We start from the raw sequence: 27922 nt of genomic DNA on the forward strand, positions 1-27922 counted from the left end.
TTGCTTCCCACTCCCCACCTGGGGCAGCATCAGACCCCCAGGTTAAGGTCTCTGGTCAACGAGACCGCCTCCCAGTCCCTTTGATACCAACCGCAAGTTCAGGTTGTCCTCTGTGCTTCTGACCGACTGGCTGTAAATCAGAGGTGCCCACGACCGCTCCTTGGGTTCAATTATTTTGCTAGAGCAGCTCACAGAACTCAGAGGAACATGTCACTTCCTAGATTACCGGTTTACTACAAAGGTTATGAAAGTATCTGAATCAACAGTTGGATGAACAGATGGACAAGGCGAGGTCCTGAACATAGGAGCTTCTGAGTTGGGGATCTGGCGATCTGGAAGCTCTCGGAACCCCATCCTTTTGGGTTTTTATGGAGGTTTCATCACATATGCAGGATGGAAGAAATCATTGGTAGGTGGTGATGGATTCAAACTCTAGCCTCTCCCTTCCCTGGAGGCTGGTGTGGGGGTTAGGAACCGAAAGTTCCAACTTTCTCATCACAGGCTTGCTTCCCCGGACGACCAGTTCCCATGCTTGGGTGCTTTCCGAAAGTCCTCATTAACATAAACTCAGGGGTGTAGAAAGGTACTTGTTACCACTGTCAAGACATCTTTATTGCTTTTACCGTCTGGGAGGTGCCGAGGGTTTTAGGAGCTCTGTGCCAGCAAAGGGGATGAAGACTAAATATATTGTTCTTACTATTAGTCACAATATCACGGAACACAATTTGAATGTAGAACTAATGAGCAATTCCAGATGAACAGGATGTGAGGGTGAGAGAAAGTGAGGTGGTGAGGAAGACACTGAGAATTTTGGCTTGAACACTTGGAGGGTTGGAGCTGCTGTGGATGGACAAACAAGGCTGTTATTATTATGTTTCTATTTAATTTAATTTTGTGCTTTTTTTTTTTTGCCACATTGTGTGACTTGTGGGCTTCTTGTGCCTGGACCAGGGATTGAACCTGCATTCTTAGCAGTGAAAGTGTGAAGTTCTAACCACTGGACTGCCAGGGAAATCCCTATTACTGTTTTTTAAATGTAAAGTACTACCTTAAAAATAATTAAAAATCATTCATATTTTGGTCTTTCTTCTCATTCAGTAAACACCTTTCAAATTCTAAAGCAAAGGGTCCGATTCGTGGCTCGTGCAAAATGCATGGACTGTAGCCCATCAGGCTTCTCTGTCTAAGGGATTCTCCAGGCAAGGATACTGGAGTGGTTGCCATTTCCTCCTCCAGGGGATCTTCCCGACCCAGGGATTGAACATGTGTGTCCTCCATTGGCAAGGAGATTCTTTACCACTGAGTCACCTGGGAAGCCCATTCATAGCTCAGATGAATTAATTTATTTAGGGTTTGCTGAGCACCTACTACACACCAGCAACTATTAATATTACAGACACATGGGATAAGTCAATGAACAATTCAAGACCGTTGCTCTCATGGAGCTCAAATGATAGTGGGAGGGGTGGGGGAGCACAAAGGACAGAGGAGATGACAGTTGGTATAGTTAATATATTCTTTAAAATTTTTTTATTTATTAAAAAAATTATTTATCTGTTTGGCTGCACTGGATCTTTGTTGCAGCATGTGGGATATAGTTTCCCGACAAGGGATCGAACCCAGTCCCCCTGCATTGGGAATGTGGAGTCTTACCCACTGTACCACCAGGGAAGTCCCTAAATATACTACTGACACAGTAAATAAGGAAATCAGAGAGTGCGTTAGAAAGTGGTAAGTGCTATCGAGAAGTGGGGCTGGGAGAGCTACGTGCTGACAGAGGGGCTGAAATACCCAAAAGGGTGATCAGAGACGCTGGGACTGGAGCAAAAGTCTAAAGGAACTGAGGGAGGGACTTCTCCGGCAGTCCAGTGGGTAAGATGCCAAGCTCCCACTGCAGGGGGTGAAGGTTCAGTCCCTGGGGAACTAAGATCCTTCGTGCAGCACACAGCAGCCAAAAATAAAAATTAAAAACCTCAATAAGGGAACTGAGGGAAGAGCAATGATTTCTGAGAGAGGTTGCTCCAGGCAGACAGACAGCAGGTGCAAAGACCCTGTGGCAGGACCGTGCCCAGCAGGCTGGCGGGATGGTGAGGAGGCTGGTGAGCCTGTGAGCATGAGTGGCGGGGACTGGTGGAGTTGAGGGTACAGGGCCTTGTGGGCCGCAGTGGGGACTTCAGCTGAGGTCAGTGTAGCAACTGAGGCTAATCCTTCTAGCCCAAGTAGATTCCAGAGGCTCTGATTGCAAGAAATGCTCTTTTTTTTAAAAAAAGAAAAGGAGGATAATTTTGCTTTACAATGTTGTGTTGGCTTCTGCCATATAGCAACGTGAATCAGTCGTTAAGTGTACATATACCCACTTCCTCCTGATCTTCCCCCTACCCCATTCCACTCCTCTAGGTCGTCACAGAGCACCCACTTGTGCTTCCTGTGCCCAGAGAGCAACTTCTCACGAGCTACCTGTTTCACACGTGGTAATGGATGTGTTTCAATACTACTCTCTTAATTCGTCCCCGCCTCGCCTTCCCCTTCTGTGCCTATGCATCTGTTCTCTAAGTCTGCGTCTCTATTCTTGCCCTGCAAACAGGTTCATCAGTGCCATTTAAGAAATGCTGTCTTTACCTTGCCCTAGTTGTGGTCCTGGAGAAGATTCTTGAGAGTCCCCTGAACAGCAAGGAGATCAAACCAGTCAGCCTTAAAGGAAATCAGTCCTGGATATTCATTGGAAAGACTGACTCTGGAGCTGAAGCGCCAATCCTTTGGCCCCCTGATGAGAGGAGACGACTCACTGGAAAAGACCCTGATGCTGGGGGAGATTGTGGGCAGCAGCAGAAGGGGGCGACCGAGGGTGAGATGGTGGGATGGCAAATAATGCCATCTGCAGCAATACAGACAGACCTAGAGTTTGTCCTACTGAGTGAAGTCAGTCAGACAGAGGAGAAGTATCTGACATGCCTTATACATGGAGTCTAAAAAGAAATGACACAAATGAACTTATTTACAGAAAGAGACGCACAGACTTAAGAGAATGAACTTACAGTTGCGGGGGCAGGGCAAAAAATGGGGGGAAGGGATAATTAGGGAGTTTGGGATGGACCTGTACACAGTGCTATATTCAAAATGGATAACCAACAATGTCCTACTGTATAGCACATGGATCTCTGCTCAGTGTTACGTGGTAGCCTGGATGGGAACGGAGTCTGGGGGGGAATGGACACTTGTATATGTTTGGCTGAGTCCCTTTGCTGAAACTGGACCTGAAACTATCACAACACTGTTGATCGGCTATATTCCAATACAAAATAAAAAGTTGGAAAAAAAAAAAAGACCTAGTGAGAAGTCCTGGGGAGAAAATCCAGGGGAGCCCAGGACAGCGAAGCCCTTCCCGAGGAGAAGCAGCTCAGCTGACGCCCCACCCCTCCATGCCTTTCCCAGGGGCCCCCTGCTGACAGGTGCGGATGTGCGGGTCACGTTGGAGGAGGCCGGCTGGGCAGAGCAGAGATGGCCTTTGTTTCTCCAGTTCAGTGTTGGACAACCTGTTCTACCACAGTCTGGCGGATGCCACGCCCCGGCTTAATTCGCACTGCAGAATGAGGTCAGTGGAAGAAAGGGAGAAGATGGCGTGGGAGAGGCAAAGAGGAGGCAGATGGAAGGGGCAGGGGCGACAGGTGAGAGGGCCACCTGGTTCTGTCACACCTAGGCCCGCTTTATAATGTCTCTGCCTTTTAATACGCCATCTAGGTTGGTCATAGCTTTTTTCCCAAGGAGCAAGCGTATGTATGTCCTGGTGTTCACCTGTTTCTAGTCTGTTTTGGTTGGTGATTGATGGCTAATGTTATGTGTCAATTTGACTGGGCTGAGGTGCCCAGTCATGTGGTCAAACGCTATCCTGGATGTTCCTGTGAGGGTGTTTTTGGATGAGATTCACATTTAAATCAATAGACTCTGAGCAAAGCAGATTGCTCTTCATAATGCAGGTGGGGCTTGCATAATCAGCTGAAGGTATGACTAGGCCAAAAGACTAACTCCCCCAAACAAAAGGGGATTCTGCTGGCAGATTGCCTTGGGGGCGGAACTGCAGCATCAGCTCTTTCTGGGTCTCCAGACTGATGACCCATCTTGCAGATGCTGGATTTGCCAGTTTCCTTAATCACTTGGGCTTCCCAGGTGGCTCAGTGGTCAAGAATCTGTCTGTCATTGCAGGAGAGGGGGGTTTCCATCCTGGGTCAGGAAGATACCCTGGAGGAAGAAATGGCAACCCACTCCAATCTCTCTTGCCTGGGAGATCCCATGGACAGAAGAGACTGGTGGGTTACAGTCTATGGGGTCGCAAAAGAGTCAGACATGACTGAGCACGCATGTTCCTTCTCCTTGACCACTTGAGCCAATTCCTTAAAATCAATCTTGTATTAGTCTGCTCAGGCTGCCGTACCAACATATCATAATCAGGTGGCCTCAAAAACAGAAAAACATTTTTTTCACAGTTCTAGATGCTGAGACATCCCAAGATCAAGGTGCCAGAAAATTCAGTTTCTAGAGAGGGCTCCCCTCTTGGCTTGCAGATGGCCACCTCCTTGCTGTATGCTCACATGGCAGACGTAGAGATGGAGATGGAGGGAGAGGGGAGAGACAGAGAATAAGATTGTTCCCTAGTGTCTTCTCTTGTGTGTGTGCATGTTCAGCCGCTAAGTTGTGTCTGATTCGTTGTGACCCCATGGATTATAGCCCACCAGGCTCCTCTGTCCATGGAATTCTCCAGGCAAGAATACTGGAACGGGTTGCTATTTCCTTCTCCAGGGGAATCTTCCTGACCCAGGAATTGAACCTGTGTCTCTAGCACCTTCTGAATTGGCAGGTGGATTCTTTACCACTGAGCCACCTGAAAGAGAGACAGAGAATGAGATTGTCGTCTGGTGTCCCCTCTTATAAGCACACTAACCCTATCATATCAGAGCCCCACCCTCATAACTTCATTTAACTTTAATCACCTCCTTCTAGGCCCTCCTCCAAATATAGTCACAGTAGGAGTAACAGCTTCAACATGTGAATTTTGGGGGACACAATTCAGTCCACATCAAACCTCTTTCCATCCATGTACACATCCCATTGGCTCTGTTTCTCTGGGAAACCTGGATCACAGAGGTGAGATGAGATCTAAATAAACCAACCCAAGCTCTCTCAGTCACGGACCACTGAACACAGGTGATGCTGGCCACTGGGGTTCCCCTTCCCTCTCTGGCTCTGTCACCTGCAGGCAGCTGACTCCTGCCCCACAGCTAGCCTGCAGTTTCTTTTGCTCCCATCACTGGCAGCAGTGGTTGAGGGCATGGCTACCAGAGTCCATCTACCTGGCTGTGACCGGGCCAGCTCTGTAAGGACAGTGTTGACCTTGGGCAGATTATTAACCTTTTCTCTGCCTCAGTTCCCACTATAACGTGGGGGCAATGGTAGGAGATGCATTGAGGGTTAGGTATATATATGGATATGGATGTATAGGTTTTAGATGAACAGACTTTTATTTTTCAAAGGTATATTTAGTTGTGTCACGTGGGATCCTTCACTGCGGTGCATTAACTCTCAAGTTGTGGCGTGCGGGCTTAATAGTTGGGGTGCACACACCAGGGGTTGAACTCACATCCCCTGCACTGCAAGGGGGATTCTCAACCACTAGACCACCAGGGAAGTCCCCAGACTTTATTTTTTAGAGCACTTTCAGGTTGACAAAAAATTGAGCAAATAGTATACAGTCTCCATGTATCTCCTCTCCCCATCAACCCTCTATCCCATCATTCCCAGTTTCCCTTATTAGTAACATCTTACATCAATGTGAAACACTTGCTACAACTGAAATTGGTTACAACTGAATCAATATGGATACATTACTACTGGCTAAAGTCCATGGTTCACATTAGGGTTCACGCATATTGTTGCATATTCCATTTTTAAAAAATAGGCTTTAATTTTTAGGGCAGTTTTAGGTTCACAGCAAAACTGAGCAGAAAGTACAGAAAAAACAGTGCAAGTTCCTTATAGCCCCTGCCCTCCTCACATGCACAGCCTCCCCCACTGTCAACAGTCCCCGCCAGAGGGGTACATTTGCTGCAGTTGCTATACCTGCATTGACACATCACCATCACCCACAGTTTATATTAGGGAAAACCCTGTGTTGCACATTCTATGGGTTTGGGCAAATGACATGTATCCATCACTGACTGTATCATATAGAACGGTTTCACTACCTCTCTCTCACCCCCAACCCCAGGGGAAGGGTTTCCTTTTACATTCCCCGGTTTTGCCTCTTCCAGAATTGTCATAGAGTTAGAATCACACAGTATATAGCCATTACAGACTGGCTTCTTTCACTCAGCAATATGCAATTAAGGTTCCTCCATGTCCCCTATTTTTTTGGCCATGCTGTGAGGCATGCAGAATCTTAGTTCCCAGGTCAGGGATCGAAACCATGCCTCTGCAACGGAAGTACGGTTGTGGGAAGTGGGAAGTGGGCTGCCCGGTTTGATCTTACTTCTCTGCAGTGCTAACATTCCACTGTCTGGATTTATCACAGTTTGTTTATACATTCATTTATCGAGGAGCATCTTGGCTGCCTCCAAATTTTGGCAATTATGAATAAAGCAGCTAGAAACACTCATGTGGAGGTTTCTGTGTGGACCTACGTTTTTAATACACTTGGGTAAATACTTTGGAGCAGGATTGCGAGATGGTAAGAGTATAGCTTTTCCTTTTATTTACTTATTTTTGGGTGTGCTGGGTCTGTGTTGCATGGGCTTTTTCCAGTTGCAGCAGGTGGGGGCTACTCTCCAATTGTGGTGTGCGGGCCTCTCATTGTGGTGGCTTCTGTTGAGGAGCACAGGCTCTAGGGTTTGCGGGCTTCAGTAGTTGTGGCACTCAGGTTTAGTTGCTCCGCAGCATGTAGAATCTTCCCGGACCAGGGATTGAACCTGTGTACCCTGCATTGGCAGGAGGATTTGTAACCACTTGTGCCACAGGCAAGTCTAAGGATATGTTTGGTTTTGTAGGAAATTGCCAAATGGTCTTCCAAGGTGGTGGTACCGACTTGTATTTCCACTACATTTAAATTTACAGATTTCCAGCTTAGAATAGCAGCTGGCACCCAGGAAATGCTATGCAAGTGTTAGCTGTTGTTGCTCATATTAATTTCTGGCCCTTCAACAGTGGCTTGGCTTACTAAGCTCATCCTTTCTACACCTTTGAAAAGGGATTCCCTCCTGTGCCTCTATCTTTCCCAGCAGAGGAAGGGTGTCTAACCAGTCTAGGGTGGGGATGGAAGCTAAATCTAAGCCAAGTCCTCCTGTAAGACGCCAGGAGGGAGGCAGAGAGGTGGCATTCAAGCTGGGGTTGTTCAGTCACTCAGTCGTGTCTGAGTCTTTGCGACCCCATGGACTGCAGTACGCCAGGCTTCCCTGTCCTTCACTGTCTCTCGGAGTTTGCTCAGACTCATGTCCATTGAGTTGATGATGCCATCCAACCATCTCATCCTCTGTTGCCTCCTTCTCCTCCTGCCCTCAGAGGCTAGAACAGGACAAAAGGGGACCTGCACTAGGTGTGCAGGGCTGCTGTTCCCAAGCAGGTAGAGGAAGATTTCCCGTGGGGAGTGGAGTGGGCAGGAGAAGGCAGAGCCTTGTGGGCCTGTGACGTCACAAAGCCAGGGCCTGTTTCTGAGCCACTCAGGGTTTATTTAAAGTAAGCAGGTGCGGACTTCCCTGGTGGTCCAGTGGTTAAGAATCCACCCTCCAGTGCAGGGGACATGCTTGCAATGCCAGTTCTCAGGCCCTGCCCCTGCTCTGCTGACCACATGCTCTGTGGGTGGGGGCCCCCTGCCTGTTCGGAGGCCCTGAAGAAGATTCTGATAGACACACTAGTAGTGTGTCCTCTAGTACACGTTTATATCTGGAGTTTAAAAAAATGGTCACGTTGAATTAATCACGTGGCTTCCCTAGTTGTAAATTACTCACCAGACTCACCCTCGCCTTTCCTATTGGTAGGCAGGTGGGATAAGCATCTGGTGGATACTTGCCACTGAAATGATTGCTCCCTCACTTGTTCACAGACCGTACAGATGGCAAGGCTCACCTGGGGCACTTTCTTTTTTTGGCTGCACTGAAAGACTTGCAAAATTTTAGTTCCCTGACTAGGGATTGAACTCGTAGCCTCAGCAATGAAAGCATGGAGGCCTAACCACTGGACCACTAGGGAATTTTCGTTCCTTGGGCACTTTTTTATTTATTTATCTTTGATTGGGCGAGGGCTTCGTTGCTGCATGTGGGTTTTCTCTGGTTGCGGTGTGCGGGCTTCTCACTGCAGCGGCTTCTCTTGTTGCGGCTCATGGGCTCTAGAGCGCACAGGCTTAGTTGTCCTGAGGCATGCGGGATCTTCCCAGATCAGGGACTGAATCTGTGTCCCCTACACTGCCAGGCAGATTCTTAACCACTGGACCACCAGGGAAGGCCCCTGGACATGTTCTATGAAAAACATTTCTAGAGCTCCACCAGATAGGGTCTCAGAACTTACAGAAAATTCTCCAGGCTTGTGTTCTGAACTAATCTCCTCTTGGAGATTCATAACACAGGTTAAAGTTTCTTTGTCCGTTTCTTTAGAACAGAAACCTCCATGGGGTCAGAGGAGTTGCACGGTACCTGAAAATAAATTAAACAATGGGTTAAATCACTTTTATTAAATTGTCTCCTAAAAAAAAAATCACTTACATTGAACTCTTTCCCAGCTGGCCCAGTGGTAAAGAAACTGCCTGCCGATGCAGGAGATGCAAGAGACTTGGGTTCAATCTCTGGGTCGGGAAGATGTTCTCGAGAAGGAAATGGCAACCCAGTCCAGTATTTTTGCCTGAAAGATCCATTGAGAGAGGAGTGTGGGGGGCTACAGTCCACAGGGTCACAAAGAGTCAGATACGACTGAGCATGCACGCACACACAAACACCTCCAACATGACAGTAGCTCCTAGAAGGCAAGACCGCTTTCCTTTTGCTTTTAAAAATTTATTTGGCTGCGCCAGGTCTTAGTTGCATCATGTAGGATCTAGTTCTCCGACCAGGGATTGAACCTGGGCCTCCTGCATTGGGAGCTCAGAGTCCTAACCACTGGACCACCAGGAAGTCCCCTCCTTCAAATTTTCTTCCAGCAACTAAGGTATGATTACGACAGAGAAGGGACCCAAAATATTACAAGATGTATCTTGTTCAACTTGCTCATCTGTTCATTTGCCCAGATTTGCATAAACAGCAGAAGTCAGACGAAGGTAAATAAGTGGATGTGATACACAGTTCATGGCATAAAGCTGAGGGCAGAGAGTTCTGCAGACTGCAGAATATTGTGCATTGTTTCTCCAGATGTTGACGGAGGGTGATGCCATTAGAGTTAGGCTGTCCCCTCTTACTGACTGGGAAGGAGAAGCTGCAAACACTGATTGCACTGACCGGATCTCACAGCGGCTCCTGTTGACTCTGCAGGGTAAATACCCAGGAAGGCCACAGAGAGTATCATTACACACACACTCATACAAGAGCAGGAGAGACCAAACAACCCAAATAAATATGGCAGGACATGGAGGTCTTTTTTTTTCCTTTACATTTTTCAAGCAACAACAAAATAATTTCTTTTGCTCAGTTCACTGAATAACAATTTCTACCCAATCCATTACACAAGAATCTTTTTAAAAATTAATTTTTATTGGATTATAGTTGATTTACAATGTTGTGTTAGTTTCAGGTGTATAATGAAGTTTCAGTTATACATATATATAGATCCACTCTTTTTTAATTCTTTTCCCATATATGTCATTATAGAGTATGAGTATAGAGTATTAGAGTTTCCTGTAGGCTATACAGTAGGTTCGTATTAGTTACCTATCTTATAGTACTGGGGATATGTCAATTCCAATCTCCTAATTTATCCTTTCCCTCCCCTTTCCCCCTTGGTAATCATAAGTGTGTTTTCTACATCTGTGACTTTGTATGGTTGGAGCCTGTTTTCCTTGTAACGTTATCCTAAGCTTCTCCCTTCCTCCACTGGATAGAAGTTTCAACACATCTGAGAAAATGCAAGTGATCTGCAGCTTTGCTTCATTTGTTATTTTGTCCCTAAGTCGCTTCAGTCATGTCTGACTCTTTGCAACCCCATGGACTGTAGCCCACCAGGCTCCTCTGTCCATGGAATTCTCCAGGCATGAATATTGGAGTGGGTTGACATTTACTTCTCCAGAGGACCTTCCTGACCGACCCAGGGATCGAACCTGCATCTCCCACATTAGGGGCAGATTCTTTACCACTGAGCCACTGGGGAAGTCCCCCAAATAAGACATACCTATAAAACACCTACAAAACTATGAAAAATGTGGGTAGTTAGTTTCGACCTGTAGTTGCAGAAAGTGACATGGTTTGCTGCAAGTGTAACACGATATTCTTGATCATCTGCTGAGCTGATTTAAAACTTGGGCTTCCAGTTAAAAGAAATCTATTGCCCTGGGTTTGTAATTTGGAAGGATGGCTTCTTGTTTTCTGCACAGCACGTCTCATTGGTTGATTTGGGGAAACAGTTTTCTTGTGATGCCCTTTTTTAGGGCAGTAGATCATGTTTGAGGAATAAATATATGTTTGGTTAAAAATTAGCAGTTTTATGCCTAAGTAAGATCTGAAGATCTACGCAAAAAAGTATTTCCTAAAGGAAATCAACTCTGGATAGTCATTGGAAGGACTGATGCTGAAGCTTCAATACTTTGGCCACCTGATGGAAACAGCTGACTCATTGGAAAAGACCTTGATGCTGGGAAAGATTGAGGGCAGGAAAAGAAGGGGGCAACAGAGGATGAGATGGTTAGATAGCATCACCGACTTGACAAGAATCTTAGCAAACTCAGGGAGATGGTCAAGGACAGGGAAGCCTGGTGTGTTGCAGCCCATGACGTTGCAGAGTCAGACACGACTGAGCAATGAACAATGGCAGCATTCACTTCACTGTGGCAACTGAAGAGTAAGCATTTCACATTTTCACCCACTGGATGTGGGTGAGCATTTTATTTCAAGACCTTGATGTTGAGTCAAAAGAGAGAAGTCCATTTTCTCTGTAACGGTTCATCTTGTGTGTCTGTTTGGCTGGGTCATGGCACCCAGCCATTTGGTTAAACACCAGTTCCTATGTTGCTGCGGAGACTTTTTTCAAGATGTGATTCATGTTTAAATCGGAGTCATGATGTTGAGTCAAACCGTGGACCCTCCATCGTGTGGATGGGCCTCATCCAATCACATATAAGGCAAAGACTGAAGATTCCCCGAGAAGAAGGTCTCAAGATTGTGGCACAGAAACCTTGCCTGAGTTTCCAGCCTGCTGCCCTGTGGGATTCAAACTCAAACACTGCAGTATCCTCTCTTCCCTGAATTCCCAGCCGCTGGCCTGCCCTACAGATCAAACTTTGGACTTGCCAGATCCTAAAAGCCCTGGATGCTGGGAAGGACTGAAGGTCAAATGAGAAGGGGGCAGCAGAGGATGAGACGGTTGGATGGCATCATCGACTCTAGGACATGAGTTTGAACAAACTCCGTTAGACAGTGAAGGACAGGGAAGCCTGCTGTGCTGCAGTCCATGGAGTCACAGAGTCAGACATGGCTGAGCAACTGATCAACAACAGTCCTGTGAGCCAGTTCCTTAAAATAAACATCTTTCTCATTTATCTATATAAATATATATTAATATATGTATGCGTGTGTGTTTTCTCTCCATATGTTTATATGCTTCATTTCTCCAGTGAAAGAGAATCAACAGGATGTATGTGTGTGTGTGTGTGTGTGTATATATCTCTGGGATTTCCCAGGTGGCTCAAGTGGTAAAGAACTCACCTGGCAGTGCAGGAGATGTGGGTTTGATCCCTGGGTCGGGAAGATCCCCTGGAGAAGGAAATGACAACCCACTCCAGTATTTTTGCCTGGAGAATCCCATGCACAGAGGAGCCTGGCGAGCTACAGTCCATGGGGTTGCAGTCAGACATGACTGAGCATGTGTGCACGTATATGTATATCCAACATCCTATTGATTCTGTGTCTCTAGGTAACTCTGACATATCCTCTGAGCCACGTGGGAAGCTCCTACCTAATAGGGCCACAGATACCAGAGGGTGTAGATGTGAATGCAGACTCTGAGACTGCTAAGACCAACTGGGAATTGTATCTGTGCTGTGTGGGGAGTGATGCTGCAAACATCTGGACTGCTACACCCCTCTTTGCATCCTTGTGCCGCACAGCCTCCTCACGCCCCTATCTGGCCCTGTCCTGCCCACTGGGGAAGGCAGGAGGGGCAGCTATCATTGTAACAGGGAGTATATGGGAAGAGTGTCCGAGACCTGGACACAGGAGATGAGGGATGGAGCCTAAAGCCGTGACTTCACGCAAGGCATCTCCCTAGTGGCATTTGAGATGCCACAGGTGTACTATTGAGGCCTCAACAAGCATCTCATAAACTCTGATTTTGTGTGAGAGGCAGTGTGGGCCACCGAAGAATGCTCCTTCAGCTTCTTTTCCATGTGCCAGTCACTAGGCGCTGTAGACAAACATAAAGCTTATGTTCCAGCATGCAGGATAAATGCAATGGAGAAAAATCACCTGGGGATGTAGGAGGTCGCATCTATAACATTACAGACTCTCTGGGAGACACAGCCACGCAGGGGTCAGAAGCACATGCGCAAAGGCCCTGGGGCAGGAATGTGCCAGGTCTGAAGAATATTAATTGCCCACGAAGCCCTGCCCTCCCCGGCTACTGCAGACCTCCCCCCACACAGCCACAAGAGCTGTCCTCTGTTCCCACGCTCCCTTCCCTCTTCAGGACATCCCTCTTTGCACATCCTGTTTCCTCCGCCGAGTGCCCTCCTCCTTTGGGTCTTGGCATATGGAGAGTTTGATCTGACTTCTCAATCCCAGGAAGACCCCATATTATGATCTCATCAACCCCCGGGCTTTTCTTCCAATGCACTTAGATTTTCCTATCAAGTATTGTTAGTGTGATTGGCGTGGGAGACTGTTAGCTGAACTCATGGACTGTCTGCTCCAAGGGCCAGAACCCTGCCTGCTCAGTGCATCACCGCGGGACTAAGACCAGCTCAGCGTTTTTGGGTTTTTTGGCCGGGTCAGGTCTTAGTTGCAGCACGCGGGATCTTTTGTTGCAGGGCACGGAATCTCTAGTTGTGGCTCTCAGGCTTATTTGCTCTGCAGCATGTGGGGTCTTAGTGGCCCAACCAGGGATCGAACCTGCTTGGGTCCCCTGCATTGCAAGGCAGATTTTTTTTTCTTTCTTTTATAAAATTTATTTTTAATTGGAGGATAACTGCTTTACAATGTTGTATTGTTATTTGGTGCAAGGTGGATTCTTAACCACTCGACCACCAGGGACGTCTCCTGCTCAGCATTTAAGATATTGAAGGCACTTTAGAAATATTGCTTGAATGAATGAGACAGGCCAAAATCCAGACCCCAGTTGCCCATTTCCTGTCCATTATCCAACGTCACAAGCTAAGGCACTGAGAGCTTCTCCGTGGCCTGTTTGCATGGATTCCTCATAACTAAACCTTTGGAGATGAGTGCTGTCACTGTTTCCACTTTACAGGTGAAGAAAGAGAAGTGTGGATGCATCCAGTAAACTTGCCTGGCATCCCCCAGGTACTAAGAAGTGTTAGGTTTTCAATGTAGATCTTTTTGGCTTCAGGCCAGGATATCAGCTGCTGCTCTATGCTATAAGGGCCTCACCTTGGGCTTGGAAAGGCCAAAAGAGCTGATGATACACACTCCATAGAAGTTAATACATTTTCAATTAAAAAAATATATTTTTAAGGTATCTAGTATGTGGCAGAGGGTGGCACCACACTAGATATCGGGTATTCACTAGGGACTAAAATTGACAACATTGTGCCATTTAAATTGAGGTTAGGGAGACAGGTATTAAAGGGGTTACCCAAGAAATGTGAAAGGAAGGAAAAGGAGGTGGTGATCAAAGAGGAGGCAAGGTCAGGGGAGGTGATGAGTCAGCTGAGAGCTGAAAAATGAGGAAGAGCAGGCCTGAGAGAAGCAGGGGTAGGGAGTCACAGGCTGTGGGACTTGGCCCTGGGGACCGTTTGTCCAGTTGTGGGGCTAGAAACAACGTATACAAATTCTAAAAATCTAAGAGATGAAGCCTCCTCCAGTCTCTGGGCCTTCACACTTGGAAAGACGCTCTCTCTCTTAACTGCTTTCATGTCTTGACTCAAATGTCTTCGCAGCGAGTCTTTCCCTAGATGCCGCATTTAAAACTTCCCCGACCCTTCACGAGTCCATTTCAACACAGTGTATTTTACTCATGAGTTTTCTTGCCTCGCGCCTGCCTCTCCCACTAAACCATGAACACCACAGAGGCTGAGATTTCTCTTCGGTACTACAGCACCTCAGCCTGGGGCAGGTCAATGGATATCTGCTAAACTAATAGCCCTAGGTAAGCTTTGCGGACAAAGTAGCCACGGTCTTTGCCCGCTAGCCTTTGCCGAACGGGCACCGCCATCATCGGAATAGGGATCAAAGCGGTTCATCGACCTGCACTCGGTTCTGCTCATCCCCGGCCCAGCCTGTCCGCCTCCTGCCTTCATGCACGACCTTGGAAGCCTCACTTCTGAATCTCAGGGTCCCTCGCCACGCTTTCCCCGCAGACCTCTCCACCGTCCATCCCATCCCCCAACCTCCCGCTGCCACCTACACCTTCACCACCGCCGCAGTGCCGCCTGCTCTGCGCATGCTCGGCGGCGTTGAGACGCGCGGCGTGCTAGGTCGGAGACCACCGCGCGCAGGCGCATGACCGTCCCGCACAGAATGGGGAGGGCGCGTTGGGCGCTCTAGCTCTCACTGGCCCTACCCACCTCTCCCCGACAGCCCGGGCTAGACGCGCACGCGCGCTAGGAGCGGAAGGGCGGGCGGGCACGCGCACGAGGCAGGGCCAGCAGCGGAAGCGAGAGAGGGAGTTCGTGGTGGGGGGAGGGGAGGTGGCGAGTGCGCGCGCAGCGGGGGCGCGGGCAGCGTGGGGGGGCGGCTGAGGCTGGCGGGCGCGCGCGCGAGGCTTACCCTCGGTCGGCGGCGGCGGCGGCTGCTTCTTTGTTTCGTGAGAAGCGAGACGCCCATTCTGCCCCCGGCCCCGCGTGGAGGGGCGGGGGCGGCGTCGGGAAGGCGACGGCGCCAGCGACTCCCGGTAAGGAACGCGGGTCGCGGGGGGAGCGCGGCGCGGGGCTTGGGAGGACGGTTTGAATGGAGCCGGGGTGCCGAGGGGGGAGGGGGCCGCCGGCGCCCGGAGCGGGGCCGGGGTACGGCGGCGCCCGAGGGTCAAGAAGCCTGGCCGGCACCGCGCGCGCGGGGAAGGCCACAGGCAGCGAGGCCTCGGCGACTACAGTATCCGCGGGCCGGCGGGGTGGGGGCCCGGGCCGCGTGGAGGCCGCGCGCCCCCCGCGCGCGCTCTCGCCGGGGTCGCTGGACAAAGCGCGTCGCCTGGTCCGCGGTCCAGGGGCCCACATCCCGGTGTCCGCTGGGGCTGCAACAATAGCCAGGAGTCCGGGCTTTTCTGGTTACGTTCTAACGGGTCCCACTCGAATGTTGCCCTTTGGCGAGGCTGCAGTCGGAGCTCAATAGAAAAAACCCCAGGTGTGTCCAGCGTCGCCCGGACACGAACATTAGCAGCCCCCCTGGGTTAGCCGAGCTGAATTTTTATTTTTAAAAAAGTCGCGTCGTTTTAGATTTTCAAGGAAAGGTAAATAACTCTGCTAGCCCCTCGCAAGTAGTGACTTGAGAACGTTTGCCCCGAAGCCGGGGGTCGTCAGCAGTGGGGGAGGACGGGGAGAACTGTTTGCTGTTGAAAGCATTGTTTTAGTTTTGCATCCTTACCCCTTTCTTCCAATCGATTTTCCAGATTGAGGTGTTTTATTAAAACGTGAATCTTTCAGGAGAAGGTGTTTCGTGAAGGTCTTGAAGACACTAGTCTTGATATTTTTTCCCCCAGTGAATCATTGGGGAAAGTAGGGAATAAGGAGTGGGAGCCACTTCCTAGGAATTTGAAACAAGTTTTCACTTTCATATGACAGACCTGATTCGAGTTTGACTCCTGACTGTTGCTGGTCATTTCGCTGTGTGACAGGAGGCAAATATCTTAATCTTTGGGAACCTCTCAGTGTCCTCATGTGTGAAATGAGAAGAATGGCACAAATGGAGCTGGTGAAGGCCTGTAAAATGGTTCCTGTCAAGAGGGAAGCCCTATTGTTGTTCAGTCCAATCTCTTCCTTTCTTGTTCAACACATACTTGTTGAGCCCCAGCTGGGTGTTTGGTAGTTGGAGGTTGGGTGTGCAGAGGGGCCTGCTCAGTCTTGTAGGGGAACAGGTGGTAAACGTGGGAACAGCTGGAGGTCTGTCATGTGTGAGGAACACAGCGGATGGGTGCGAGTGGTGGGAACCAGACATCAGGGTAGCTGTATGGAAGAGAGGGCCTTTACTCAGGGTTAGGGAGGACACCCGGGACCAGTCGTTGCTCCCCTCTGCTACTTTTGCACATGGTCATCTTGATCCTTTCTTGTGTTAGGAGTTACTCCAGTTTGTAATTACACATCTCTTCTCCAAGGGCCATCAGAGCTGTGTCTGTGTAATCTCCTTTAGTGTACCCTGGCCCAGTGGGTAGTAGGTCCTTCTTGAACATTTGTGGATGAAGGAGGAGGGTATTCTTGAGGATTGAGTAGCCTTGTGTGTGAAGTACTTGGCCCAGGACTTGAGGCCGAGTTGCAGACAATAAATACTAGTTGCTGGTGCTGTGTTTTGCTTTGTTTTTTATTTTTTTTCTAAAGCTTTCCAGGCCATTTTCCCCAAACCTCATTCCCCCAACAGTGAGGGTGTGGGGTGGTGGTTAATAGGAGGTGGTGTTGTGAAGTGCTAGTTCTGGAATTAGACCTCCTGGATTCACAGTCAACTCTAAATTCTAGTTTGACCTCAAGGCACTTAGCAGTAGGTTCCCCCACTTGAGAAACAGATATGACAGTGGTGCCAGCTCAAAGAATTGTTGTGAGGGTTGAAAAGATAGTATGGGAAATGGCTTAACACGCTGCAGAGTCTGGCATGTAATGAGCTCTCAATTTATCAGCGGTGGTTCTGTTTATATGTATGTATTTGTAAATTAACTTCAGAAAACTGAAAATGTAAGAGTCATTCTGTATCCCAGAAACCCCAGGTTTGATGTGCTGGTTATATTTTCCTAATTTTCTTTAAACTCAATATATATACGATTATGAAAATAATAAGTGTTCCTCCTCATGCCACTTGAAATCATTTGTGCTCAGCCTTTCACGGGGGCTTCCTGGTGGCTCAGTGGTAAAGAATCCTCCTACCAATGCAAGAGATGTAGGAGACATGGATTCAGTCCCTGGGTCGGGAAGATCCCCTGGAGGAGGGCTTGGCAACCCACTCCACTATTCTTGCCTGGAGATTCCTGGACAGAGGAGCCTGGTGGGCTACAGTCCATGGGGTCGCAGAGTCGGACACAGTTGAGTGCACACGCCAACCCTTCAGGAGATGTTGATCTTGCAGGTTTTTTGGGGGGGTGTTCATCGTGGGGTGACCTCATCACCCCACCTGCAGCTTTGGTGCAGGGCAGTGCAGTGGTCTCCAGACTTCCTGTCAGTGAAAAGCATGCCAGCATAATTACATATTTATTTTTTTAAAACACATAATTTATTTATATGCTTTTGCTTCTCTTGTGGGCCCTCAAAACATTGGGAGGTAACCATAGACCAGCTTCCGGTCCTCACTGTTTATCAGATGTGGGAGTGGGGGAGGGACTCAGTGTGTTGGGTGAATATCCCATGAGAACTTTCTGCCAGTGAAGAAACTGAGGTCCAGGCATATTTCACCAGGGCCTCTGGGGTTGAACATCCAAGTCTGACTCCTGGGTTGGCCAGTTTCCCTCTTGTTGCCTCCAAGAAATGGGGCAAGTCCTCAGGAATGGCAGTTGATTTTGGCCTGGGCCATCAGGGCTGCCATGGCTCAGGGGGCATTCAGATTGACCCCAGACAGAGCACAATGTCCATGGCGCCCCGTGGAGTTGTGCAGGAAGTGGCCCACCCACGTATTCCCAGTTCGTATAGGGAACAGGCATGCACCTGTTATGAACCTGGTGCTGCTGGGGACTGGGGGTTCAGCCAAGAACAGGCAGGCAAGGACCCTGTCCTCGTTCATTCGTATCCATCTCCTTATTTGCAAAGAGGGCTGGTCCAGTAATAGTACCCAACGTGTACAATTGTTGCAAGGACTAAACAATAGCAAAATGATGGATGACCAATGTTAAGTGCTTAGGAAAGTGCCTGACACACAAGAGTAAACAGTTTGTCTCTGTTGTTATTTATTTATTAGGATCCCAACAACATCCTAGCGGGTTAAGATACAGCATAGATTTTTCCCCATTGCAGTAGTTTCATATGTTTTCAAAATGGTAGAAAAGGAATGGGTGCCTCCATCTCATCCTTAATAATTTTAAAATGCTGTGCTTTGCAGTTTCACCATACAGCACTGGAAAGAAGGAAGTGTGTTAGGTGGCTTGGATTTTGAAAAACGTAAAATGTTTTCCGTTTCACATGTCTCCTCGTAACTTGATTGGAACGCTGGAGAATCAAAGTTTTTTAAAAAAAAAATAAAAAGAATGCACAAAACCTACTCTAAAAGGGAAGTAACAGCACGCGAATATTGGTGAGGGGAGAGGTCTGAGGGTGAACCTATGACAACTGAGTTGAGGTCGTGTGAGCTCTTATCTTCCAGGTGTCATCCCTAAGAAGCAGGAAGCTCATCGGTGTGATCAGTGATATCTTCGTGTTTGCTCTTGTGTGCTTAGTCGTCAGTTGTGTCCAACTCTTTGTGACCCCATGGACTGGAGCCTGCCAGGTGCCTCTGTCCATGGAATTTCCCAGGCAAGAATACTGGAGTAGGTTGCCATTTCCTACTCCAGGGGGTCTTTTCTACTCCAGGGGGTCTTTCCGACCCAGGGATCGAGCCCCCATCTCCTGCATCTCCTGAATTGCAGGAAGATTCTTTTTTTTTTTTTTTTTTTAAGGCAGATTCTTTACTTGCTGAACCACTGGGGAAATTTTTCAGGATATAGATTTGATGGGCATGAGAAAGTAGGCCTCTGCTCATCTTCCTGAGTGGAAAGGGGCCTGGAGCTGCCTCCAGGCGTAGCTGGGTTTCTTGGGGGGATTCCATTTCCCACAGCAGAGGGAGGGGAAGGGTTGTAGCCAATTCCCTCCAGTTCCCCTCAGGGAATGGACTTTGCTGCCCTGGCCCCTTCCTGGAAGCCAAGACTGGTTTCCAGAGCTTGGTTTTGGGGCTCTGTTACTTTGCCTAAGGGCTGTGTATTCATTTTTGTGTGTGAACACTTGTAACCGGGAGCAGTCTGAGTTTTGCTCACTGTGGAGTCTACCAGCTCCTGGAGTGTGACAAAGAGGAAAGTCTTTCCCATTGAGGACCTGCTGTAGAGTCTGGGGGGTTGTACTCAATGTTTTGGCATAGCCCATGGGGAAAAGAATCTGAAAAGGGTTATGTGCAAATATCACTACATGGTAAATCAACTAGACTGCAATTAAAAAAAAAAAAAGAGGATGGGCTTTAACGTGGCTCCCTGGGGTGGTGTAAGTTCTCCTTTCACTGGCAAGTCGCACCCCGCTGGTTCAGGAAGCAGGTGGCCATGTGGCAGTTGCTGCCTCACCTGGTACTGTGAGAGACAGGAGGGGGCAGGGTTTGCCCCAAAAGCCTCAGTATAGTTGGAGGGAGGATGTCTCTCGTGCCCATAGCTACACTGATGCGCAGGGGGCTCCTCCGTGCACCCTGGGAGCCGCTTCTGGCCCTGATACACTCCGAGCACACGTTGGACCGCAGCCTGGACTCCTGGCGCCTCCTCAGAACAGCCCCTGAGCTATCCAGCTCTCACCTCTGGAGTGCTCTCTCTGCTGCACTTGGTGCTCCGCTGGACGCTCCTCCTCCTGTGTCTTCTGTTCTTCAGCTGGCATCGGTGCTCAGGCACCAGAGTCAGACAGGCTTGAGGCAGGCAAGACTCTCTTCCCATGTGACTTTGGGCAGACAGCCTCTCAGAACATAAAGCCCCTGTTTGACCCCAAGCGGGTGTGAGTTGAGGCCAAAATGCAACCTGGCTGGGCTTTGCTAAGCCTGATTCCAGGGCTGGTTGCCCCCAGGGAAGGGACACTTTGTGTATTTCTTTTTTTTTTTTTTTTGATAATTCTATCTATTTATTTATGGCTGTGCTGAGTCTTCATTGCTTCTCAGTCTTATTTTTCCAGTTGCAATAAGCAGGGGCGACTCTTCAGTTGCAGTGCACGGGCTTCTCGTTGCCGTGGCTCCCCTTGTTGCACAGCACAGGCTTTAGGTGTGTGGGCTTAAGTAGTTGCGGCACGTTGGCGCAGTAGTTGCAGCTCCTGGGCTCTAGCGCACTGGCTCAGTACTTGTGTGGCACAGGGTTCGTTGCTCTGTGCTATGTGGGGTCTTCCTGGACCAGGGATGGAACCCATGTCTCCTGTATTGGCAGGTGGACTCTTGTGCCACCAGGAAAGCCCCCTATATTTCAAATGGCATGGCATGTGCTAGCTGAGGCCCTCCTGGTCACTTTGGTCATCCCTGTCTCCTCTAATTCTCTCACTCTCACATCCATTCCATCTGCCGGTTCAGAAAAATCTTCTAAAACCATCATCAGACCGTGTCACTGCCTTACCTGGAATATACCAGTGGTTTCCCATTGCACCTTGGGTGGACTTCTACTTCCTCACCCCTGCCCTCGAGGCCTGTGATCTGTGCCCTTCACCCATCTCTGATCTTGTCTGCGGCCTCCCCCTTCTCACCTGTTCTCCTTCAGGGTCCCACCCCAGGGCCTTTGTACCTGCTGGTCCTGTGCCTGCCCACAGCCACCGGCTCCCATCGCACTCCAGATTTCTGCTCAGATGTGTCCCCATCACTGAGACTGTCGTGGCCACTGTGATTGGAAGCGCGCCTCCCATCAGCCTGACTGTAAATCCTACTTGATGATGCACAGCACTTCCACCCGCTAGCAACATTGTGTCCTGTTTGTTTGTGTCACTCAGTCCTCAGTCCCACCAGGCAGAGACTTTGTTCTCTGCTGCATGCCCAGTCCCTGGAACCCAGTTCAGGGTGAGTTTGTTCTCCCCAGGTGTTTGGAGGTGGCCTGTCACAACACTGCCACAAGTGGTGGTTGGAGGTGCCACACTTGGATTTTGTGCGTCCCTCTTGTAGGGGAGTTTCTCTTCAGCCATCTCCAGGAGTCACAGGTAATGCTGTGTTGAGTACAGAGCAGGCCTCACAGCAGACTCAGTGGTGGTCCTGCTCTTCATCCAGTGGGGCTCGGTCAGCATTAACAGAGGCGAGGAGGAGAGTCTACCCAGGTTTCAGAGGTGGAGCAGGGTCAGGACTGAAGCTGAAGCTCCAGTACTTTGGCCACCTGATACAGAGCTGACTCATTGGAAAAGACCCTGATGCTGGGAAGGATTGAGGGCAGGAGAAGAGGGCGACAGAGGATGATGGTTGGGTGGCATCATCAACTCGGTGGACGTGAGTCTGAGCAAACTCTGGGAAATAATGAAGGACAGGGAAGCCTCGTGTGCTATAGTCCATGGGGTCGAAAAGAGTCGGAGACGACTGAGCGACTGAACAAGGGTCAGGACAGAGCTGTAAAACTTGTTATGGTTACTTGATGCGTATTTATGTTGGGTCACCTGGAGTCTGTTGTGCTAAGTCGTGTCTAACTCTTTGCAACCCCATGGTTGCAAAGGACTGTAACCTGCCAGGCTCCTCTGTCCATGGAATTTTCCAGGCTAGAATACTGGAGTGGGTTGCCATTTCCTCCTCCAGGGCACATGGAGTCTGGGTCATAGTAAAAAGAGTTGTAGATAGGCAGTGTTTGTGTTCTGGAAGGTAGACAGTTTTATCTCTCTGCCAGGTTAGAGCTTGAACTCCCTGAGGGCCTGGTTGCCTTCCTGTCTCCTGCCTGTTATAAGTGGGGAGGTGCTCTTCAGTGGTTTTCAAATGAATGAAATACTTAAGGGCAGAGTGGGAGGGGGACCCCGGATTCCAGTGAATCAAATGATGTATAATTCCCAGTGCTAAAAATAATACTTCGTAACAGTTTGGCATGTCTGCCTCTTAGGTAGACCTGAGAAGACATTGTAATTTATCATCATCAGGACATGATTTTTTAGTTTCTGAAATGTATTCTCTTTTAAATGCAGGGCAAGCTTTTGCTACTTAATCATGTTGCAAGGATAGTGTTTGCCACAGAACAGCCAGCTTCGGGCAGCTGTGGGCTCAGGAATGTGCTATTTCCACTGGGTCCCTGAAACCACAGGTGCCCTGACCCACACGTCCTTGCTGGTTTGAGGACTGCTGCACCCCACAGCCTCAGGTCAAGTGTGGAAGGTTTTATTAGGTGTGGAGTATCTAGGGGAAGTCTCATTTTGTAGTTTAAATGTGACGAATGAGGCTGGATTTGCTGAAGCCACCCAGCCAAGCTGCTTTGAACTCTCTCTCAGCTCCGAGTCATGACTTGACTGCCATGGAGCTGCTGCTGAAATGTGTCTTCAAATTTCTCCACACCCCAGAAACAAGTAGCAGCTATCCTGCAAAATGGGAAAAAAAAAACACCTTAATGATCATCTCAGTAAACAGATTGCAGAGGGTCCCTATTGCCCCTCAGCAGCCTGTCCTGCTGTAGCGGTCAGCGCCATGATCCTTTCAGGAGAAACCGTGGTCCTTAGAAGAGAAGCACGGAGGCTGTTGCGAAAGAAGAAACGAGATCTCTGATGCTGAAGCAGTCTGGTTCCATGTCTGAACATCAGCACAGCAGTTTTGGTGAAGTTGAGAGTAGATGGAAAATAACACAGTTTCCAAATGCTTTCATCGTCCTTGTTTATTTCCCCAGAGACACTTCCTGGGCATCTTTTCTGGGTGTTGACTTCCCACATATTTTGTCTGACCTAGGCTTTTTTTTTTTTCCTCCTTAAAAAGTGTGTGTGTGTTTAAATCCTGTTTACAGAACTAATAGATGGTTAAAACAAACACACACAAAGAAAATACTCCAAAAGTCTCTGATGTGGAACGTGTTAAGTTCCCCATCACACGCCTCCATAGAGAGCCACTGGCAGTTTGATGCATGTTTTCTTGGGGCCAGCTTCTATGCTTGGATTAACATAAGGAAATTGTTATTCTTAGCAAAACGATGCTCAGGTCTACACCCCTAACTTTGACGGTACCTTCTTCCCCCGCTTCATTTTGGACCATCTCCGTATACGTATGTACAGTGCTACCTCATTCTTTTTTTTTTAAACTTATTCAATTATTTACCTATTTTGGTTTTGATTGCTGGTTTGATTTGCTGGGTTTTGATTGTCTCGCACACCCTTTCTCCAGTTGCAGGCAGAAGCTATTTTCTAGTTGCAGTGCACAGGCTTCCCATTGCAGTGGTTTCTCTTGTTGCGAAACACAGGCTCTAGGCACATGGGCTTCATGGTTGTAGCGCTTGGGCGTAACAGTCCCATGGCAGGTGGGGTCTTAGTTCCCCTACCAGGGATTGAACCCATTGCCTTGCATTGGCAGGCAGGTGGACCTCCAGGAAAGTTCTGCAGTCAGCCAAGGGAAGGAGCCTCTCCATGATTTCTTTGTGGCTGATGTGTCCTCAGTAATAATCACTGCTGCTGCTGCTAAGTCCCTTCAGTCGTGTCCGACTCTATGCGACCCCGTAGACAGCAGCCCACCAGGCTCCCCCGTCCCTAGGATTCTCCAGACAAGAACACCGGAGTGGGTTGCCATTTCCTTCTCCAATGCGTGAAAGTGAAAAGTGAAAGTGCAGTCGCTCAGTCGTGTCCGACTCTTAGCGACCCCATGGACTGCAGCCTACCAGGCTCCCCTGTCCATGGGATTTTCCAGGCAAGAGTATGGAGTGGGGTGCCATTGCCTTCTCTGATAATAGTCACTAGTGACTAGTAATAGTCCCACAGAAGCAAAACATAATCCCCCTGAATTTTGAAATATTCCTTTCTTTCTATATCTCCATGACCTTGAAGCAGTTAAGGAAAACCTGCTTTCTCTCTTCACAGTACTTTTGACACCAAACATGTTTTTTTTCCCCACACCAAACAGTTCTCCAGGTTTGTATGGACACCATTCGGGTGTCTTGCAGTTCATTTGAATTCTGACACTAACCACCCAGAGTTACTGGAGACCTCACGGGTTAGGGGTTCAGTCCCACGAGACTGATGCCCCTTCAGATGCCAGGTGCAAGTAGTGAGTGGGTTTCCAGGTTATCCACACTCCTGTCCAGCTTGGCTACAAACAGGGATTCCCATGATGCCTTTGTCCGGTTTGGTAATTTGCTGCTGCTGCTGTCTAATTGCTAAGTAGTGTCCAATGCTTTGTGACCCTATGGACTGTAGCCCCCAGGCTCCTCTGTCCACAGGATTTCCTAGGCAAGAATAATGCAGTGGGTTGCCATTTCCTTCTCCAGGGTATCTTACTTATTTTTACCAGTTTATAAAGGCTACAGATGAATAGCCAGCAGAAGAGATACGTAAGGTGAGGTCCAGAAAAGTCCTGAGTGCAGAAGTGTCTGTCCCTATGCAGTTGGGGTGCACCACCCTTAGCATATGAATGTGTTCACCAGCCCTAAAGTTCTGTGAACCCCGTAGTTTAGGGTTTTGGTGCTTCGTCACATAACCATGATCTATGAACTCAGTCTCCAGCTCCTCTCCCCTCCTTGAAGGATGTAGCTGAAGTTTCTAAACTATTAGCATCTTTCTTCTGACCAGCTCCCATCCTGAACTCATTCAGAAGCCCACCTGGAGTAGCCTCATTAGAACCAAAGACTGTCCTGTCTCTGAGGGAATTCTAAGGGATTTTGGAGCTCTGTGTAAGATGCTCTTATCACCCTTATCACTTAGGAAATTGCATGGGTTTTAGGAACTCTGTCAAGAACTAAAGGTAGAGACTACAAATACATTATTTCTCATTGTCACAGGTAGACAAAGATTTCTTAAACAGAACCGCAGAACCATTAATTGTAAAAGAACAGACTTGATATATTCAGTTCAGTTCAGTCGCTCAGTCATGTCCGACTCTTTGCGACCCCGTGGACTGTAGCATGCCAAGCTTCCCTGTCCATCACTTAACTCTTGGAGCTTGCTCAAACTCATATCCATTGAGTCGGTGATGCCATCCAGCCATCTCATCCTCTGTTGTCCCCTTCTCCTGCCTTCAGTCTTTCCCAGCATCAGGGTCTTTTCCAGTGAGTCAGTTCTTCGCATCAGGTGGCCAAAGTATTGGAGTTTCAGCTTTAGCGTCAGTTTTTCCAGTGAATATTTGGGACTGATTTCCTTCAGAATTGACTGGTTTGATCTCCTAGCAGTCCAAGGGACTCTCAAGAGTCTTCTCCAACACCACAGTACAAAAGCATCAATTTCTTCAGCACCCAGCTTTCTTTATAGTCCAACTCTCACATCCATACATGACTACTGGAAAAACCATAGCTTTGACTAGATGGATGTTTGTCAGCAAAGTAATGTCTCTGCTTTTTAATATGCTGTCTAGGTTTGTCATATCCTTTCTTCCAAGGAGCAAGTGTCTTTTTAGTTTCGTGGCTGCAGTCACCATCTGCAGTGATTTTGGAACCCGAGAAGATAAAGTCTGTCACCATTTCCATTGTTTCTCCACCTATTTGCCATGAAGTGATGGAACTGAATGCCATGATCTTCGTTGAATGTTGAGTTTTAAGCCAACATTTTCATTCTCCTCTTTCACTTTTATCAAGAGGCTCTTCAGTTCTTTGCTTTCTGCCATAAGGGTGGCGTCATCTGCATATCTGAGGTTATTGATATTTCTCCCAGCAGTCTTGATTCCGGCTTGGGGTTCCCTGGTGGCTCAGCTGGTAAAGGAACCGCCTGTAATGTGGGAGACCTATGTTCGATTCCAGGGTTGGGAAGAACTCCTGGAGAAGGGAAAGGCTACCCACTCCAGTATTCTGGCCTGGAGAATTCCATGGACTGTATAGTCCATGGGGTCGCAAAGAATCAGACACGACTGAGTGACTTTCACTTGATATATTGAACATCATTAAAATTGTCATCATTAAGAACTTGTCTTCATCACTGAGAGACATTAATTGTAATCACTTATCCCCAATAAAATGTTCGTGAAAACTTAGAGCCTGTATAAAAGTGGATCTTCTGGTGGCCAGTGAGCCTATGAAAAGGTGCAACACCGTTAGTCACAAGGGAAATGGAAATTAAAACCATAATGAGATACAATTATACACTCACCAGAACGGTTACAAGTTAAAAAGACCGACAGCACCAAATGTTGACTTAGAGGAACTGGAATGCTTACTCTGCTGCTGCAGGGAGGGCAGTGTATGTGATTATTTTGCTAATTTGGAAAACTGGCAATATCTGCCAAGCTAACGTTATTATGCCTCCCTTATGACAAGCAGTTCCCCTCCTGGACACGCGCACAAGGAAAATGTTCGCCCACATCCACCTACTGACATTGTTCACATCAGCTTTACATGTGCTAGCCAAAACCTGGGAGCACAGGGTCTGGGAATAGGAGAATTGATGGCTGTCCCTACAGCATGGATGCTCCTCCCGGACCTGACGTTGTGCAGGAGTAAACTCAGACGGAGTTCAGTAGCAGGTGAAACTAACCTGAGAATCAGAACAGGGATTCTGCTGGGAGGGTGGTGGTCACGGCTGGAACCAAGTGCCATGGAGGTGCCATATCTGATCTAGGACTCGTGCAGCTGTGCACCTAGGATCTGGACCCTTCAAGTATGCCACAACCCGAGAGGCCACATCGGGGGCTGGAAGGCCACTCCCTGCTTCCCTTTTCCTGTACTCCACACCCATGCAATGCTGTAGGTCTGCCCTTCTGTGTCTGAGGGTGGTACAAGCACCAGTGCCCAATGGGTTGCGTTGTTTCCTTAGTGTTTATCTTGGGTCTTGGTTACAGCATGCGTGATCTGTGCTGCAGTATGTGGGATCTTTTGTCGAGGTGCACAAACTCGCTAGTTGTGTCACGTAGGCTCAGCAGTTGCGGTGTGCAAGTTTGGTTGCTCCTTGGCGTGTGGAATCTTTGTTCCCCAACCAGGGCTCGAACTTGCGTCCTGTGCATTGCAAGGCGGATTCTTAACCACTAGGCCACCAGGGAAGTCCCAGATTTTTTTTTTAATTGAGATATAGCTGGTTTTAGAAAAGTCTGGGGAACCAGAGATCAAATTGTCAATATCCGCTGGATCATCGAAAAAGCAAGAGAGTTCCAGAAAAACATCTATTTCTGCTTTATTGACTATGCCAAAGCCTTCGACTGTGTGGATCGCAATAAACTGGAAAATTCTGAAAGAGATGGGAATACCAGACCATCTAACCTGCCTCTTGAGAAACCTGTATGCAGGGCAGGAAGCAACAGTTAGAACTGGACATGGAACAACAGACTGGTTCCGAATAGGAAAAGGAATATGTGAAGGCTGTATATTGTTACCCTGCATATTTAACTTATATGCAGAGTACATCATGAGAAATGCTGGGCTGGAAGAAGCACAAGCTGGAATCAAGATTGCTGGGAGAAATATTAATAATGTCAGATATGCAGATGATACCACCCTTATGGCAGAGAGTGAAGAGGAACTAATAAAAAGCCTCTTGATGAAAGTGAAAGAAGAGAGTGAAAAAGTTGGCTTAAAGCTCAACATTCAGAAAACTAAGATCATGGTATCTGGTCCCATCACCTCATGGGAAATAGATGGGGAGACAGTGGGAACAGTGTCAGATTTCATTTTTGGGGGCTCC

General features: G+C 48.3%; 1 protein-coding gene and 1 long non-coding RNA gene across 10 annotated transcripts in view; one reads left to right on the forward strand and one right to left on the reverse strand.

Moving 5' to 3' along the window:
• Positions 1–213: 213 nt before the first annotated feature.
• Positions 214–15204, reverse strand: LOC139034130 (uncharacterized). Its single transcript, XR_011486574.1, has 3 exons — positions 15117–15204; positions 8548–8672; positions 214–4876 (listed from the first exon to the last, which is right to left on the reverse strand). It is a non-coding gene; the product is annotated as an uncharacterized lncRNA (long non-coding RNA).
• SMARCA4 (SWI/SNF related BAF chromatin remodeling complex subunit ATPase 4) overlaps positions 15154–27922 on the forward strand; it is a 91287-nt gene continuing 78518 nt past the window's right edge. For 8 of the 9 annotated variants that reach the window (XM_020902413.2, XM_070464475.1, XM_070464484.1 and 5 more), the window contains exon 1: positions 15158–15240. The gene's annotated coding sequence lies outside the window, so the exon portion shown is untranslated. Of the gene's footprint in view, positions 15241–27922 lie in introns of all 9 variants that reach the window. The other variant, XM_070464482.1, reaches the window with a different exon arrangement.

Source organism: Odocoileus virginianus, chromosome 3 (genome assembly GCF_023699985.2).
Source record: "Odocoileus virginianus isolate 20LAN1187 ecotype Illinois chromosome 3, Ovbor_1.2, whole genome shotgun sequence".
Classification (NCBI taxonomy): Eukaryota; Metazoa; Chordata; class Mammalia; order Artiodactyla; family Cervidae; genus Odocoileus; species Odocoileus virginianus.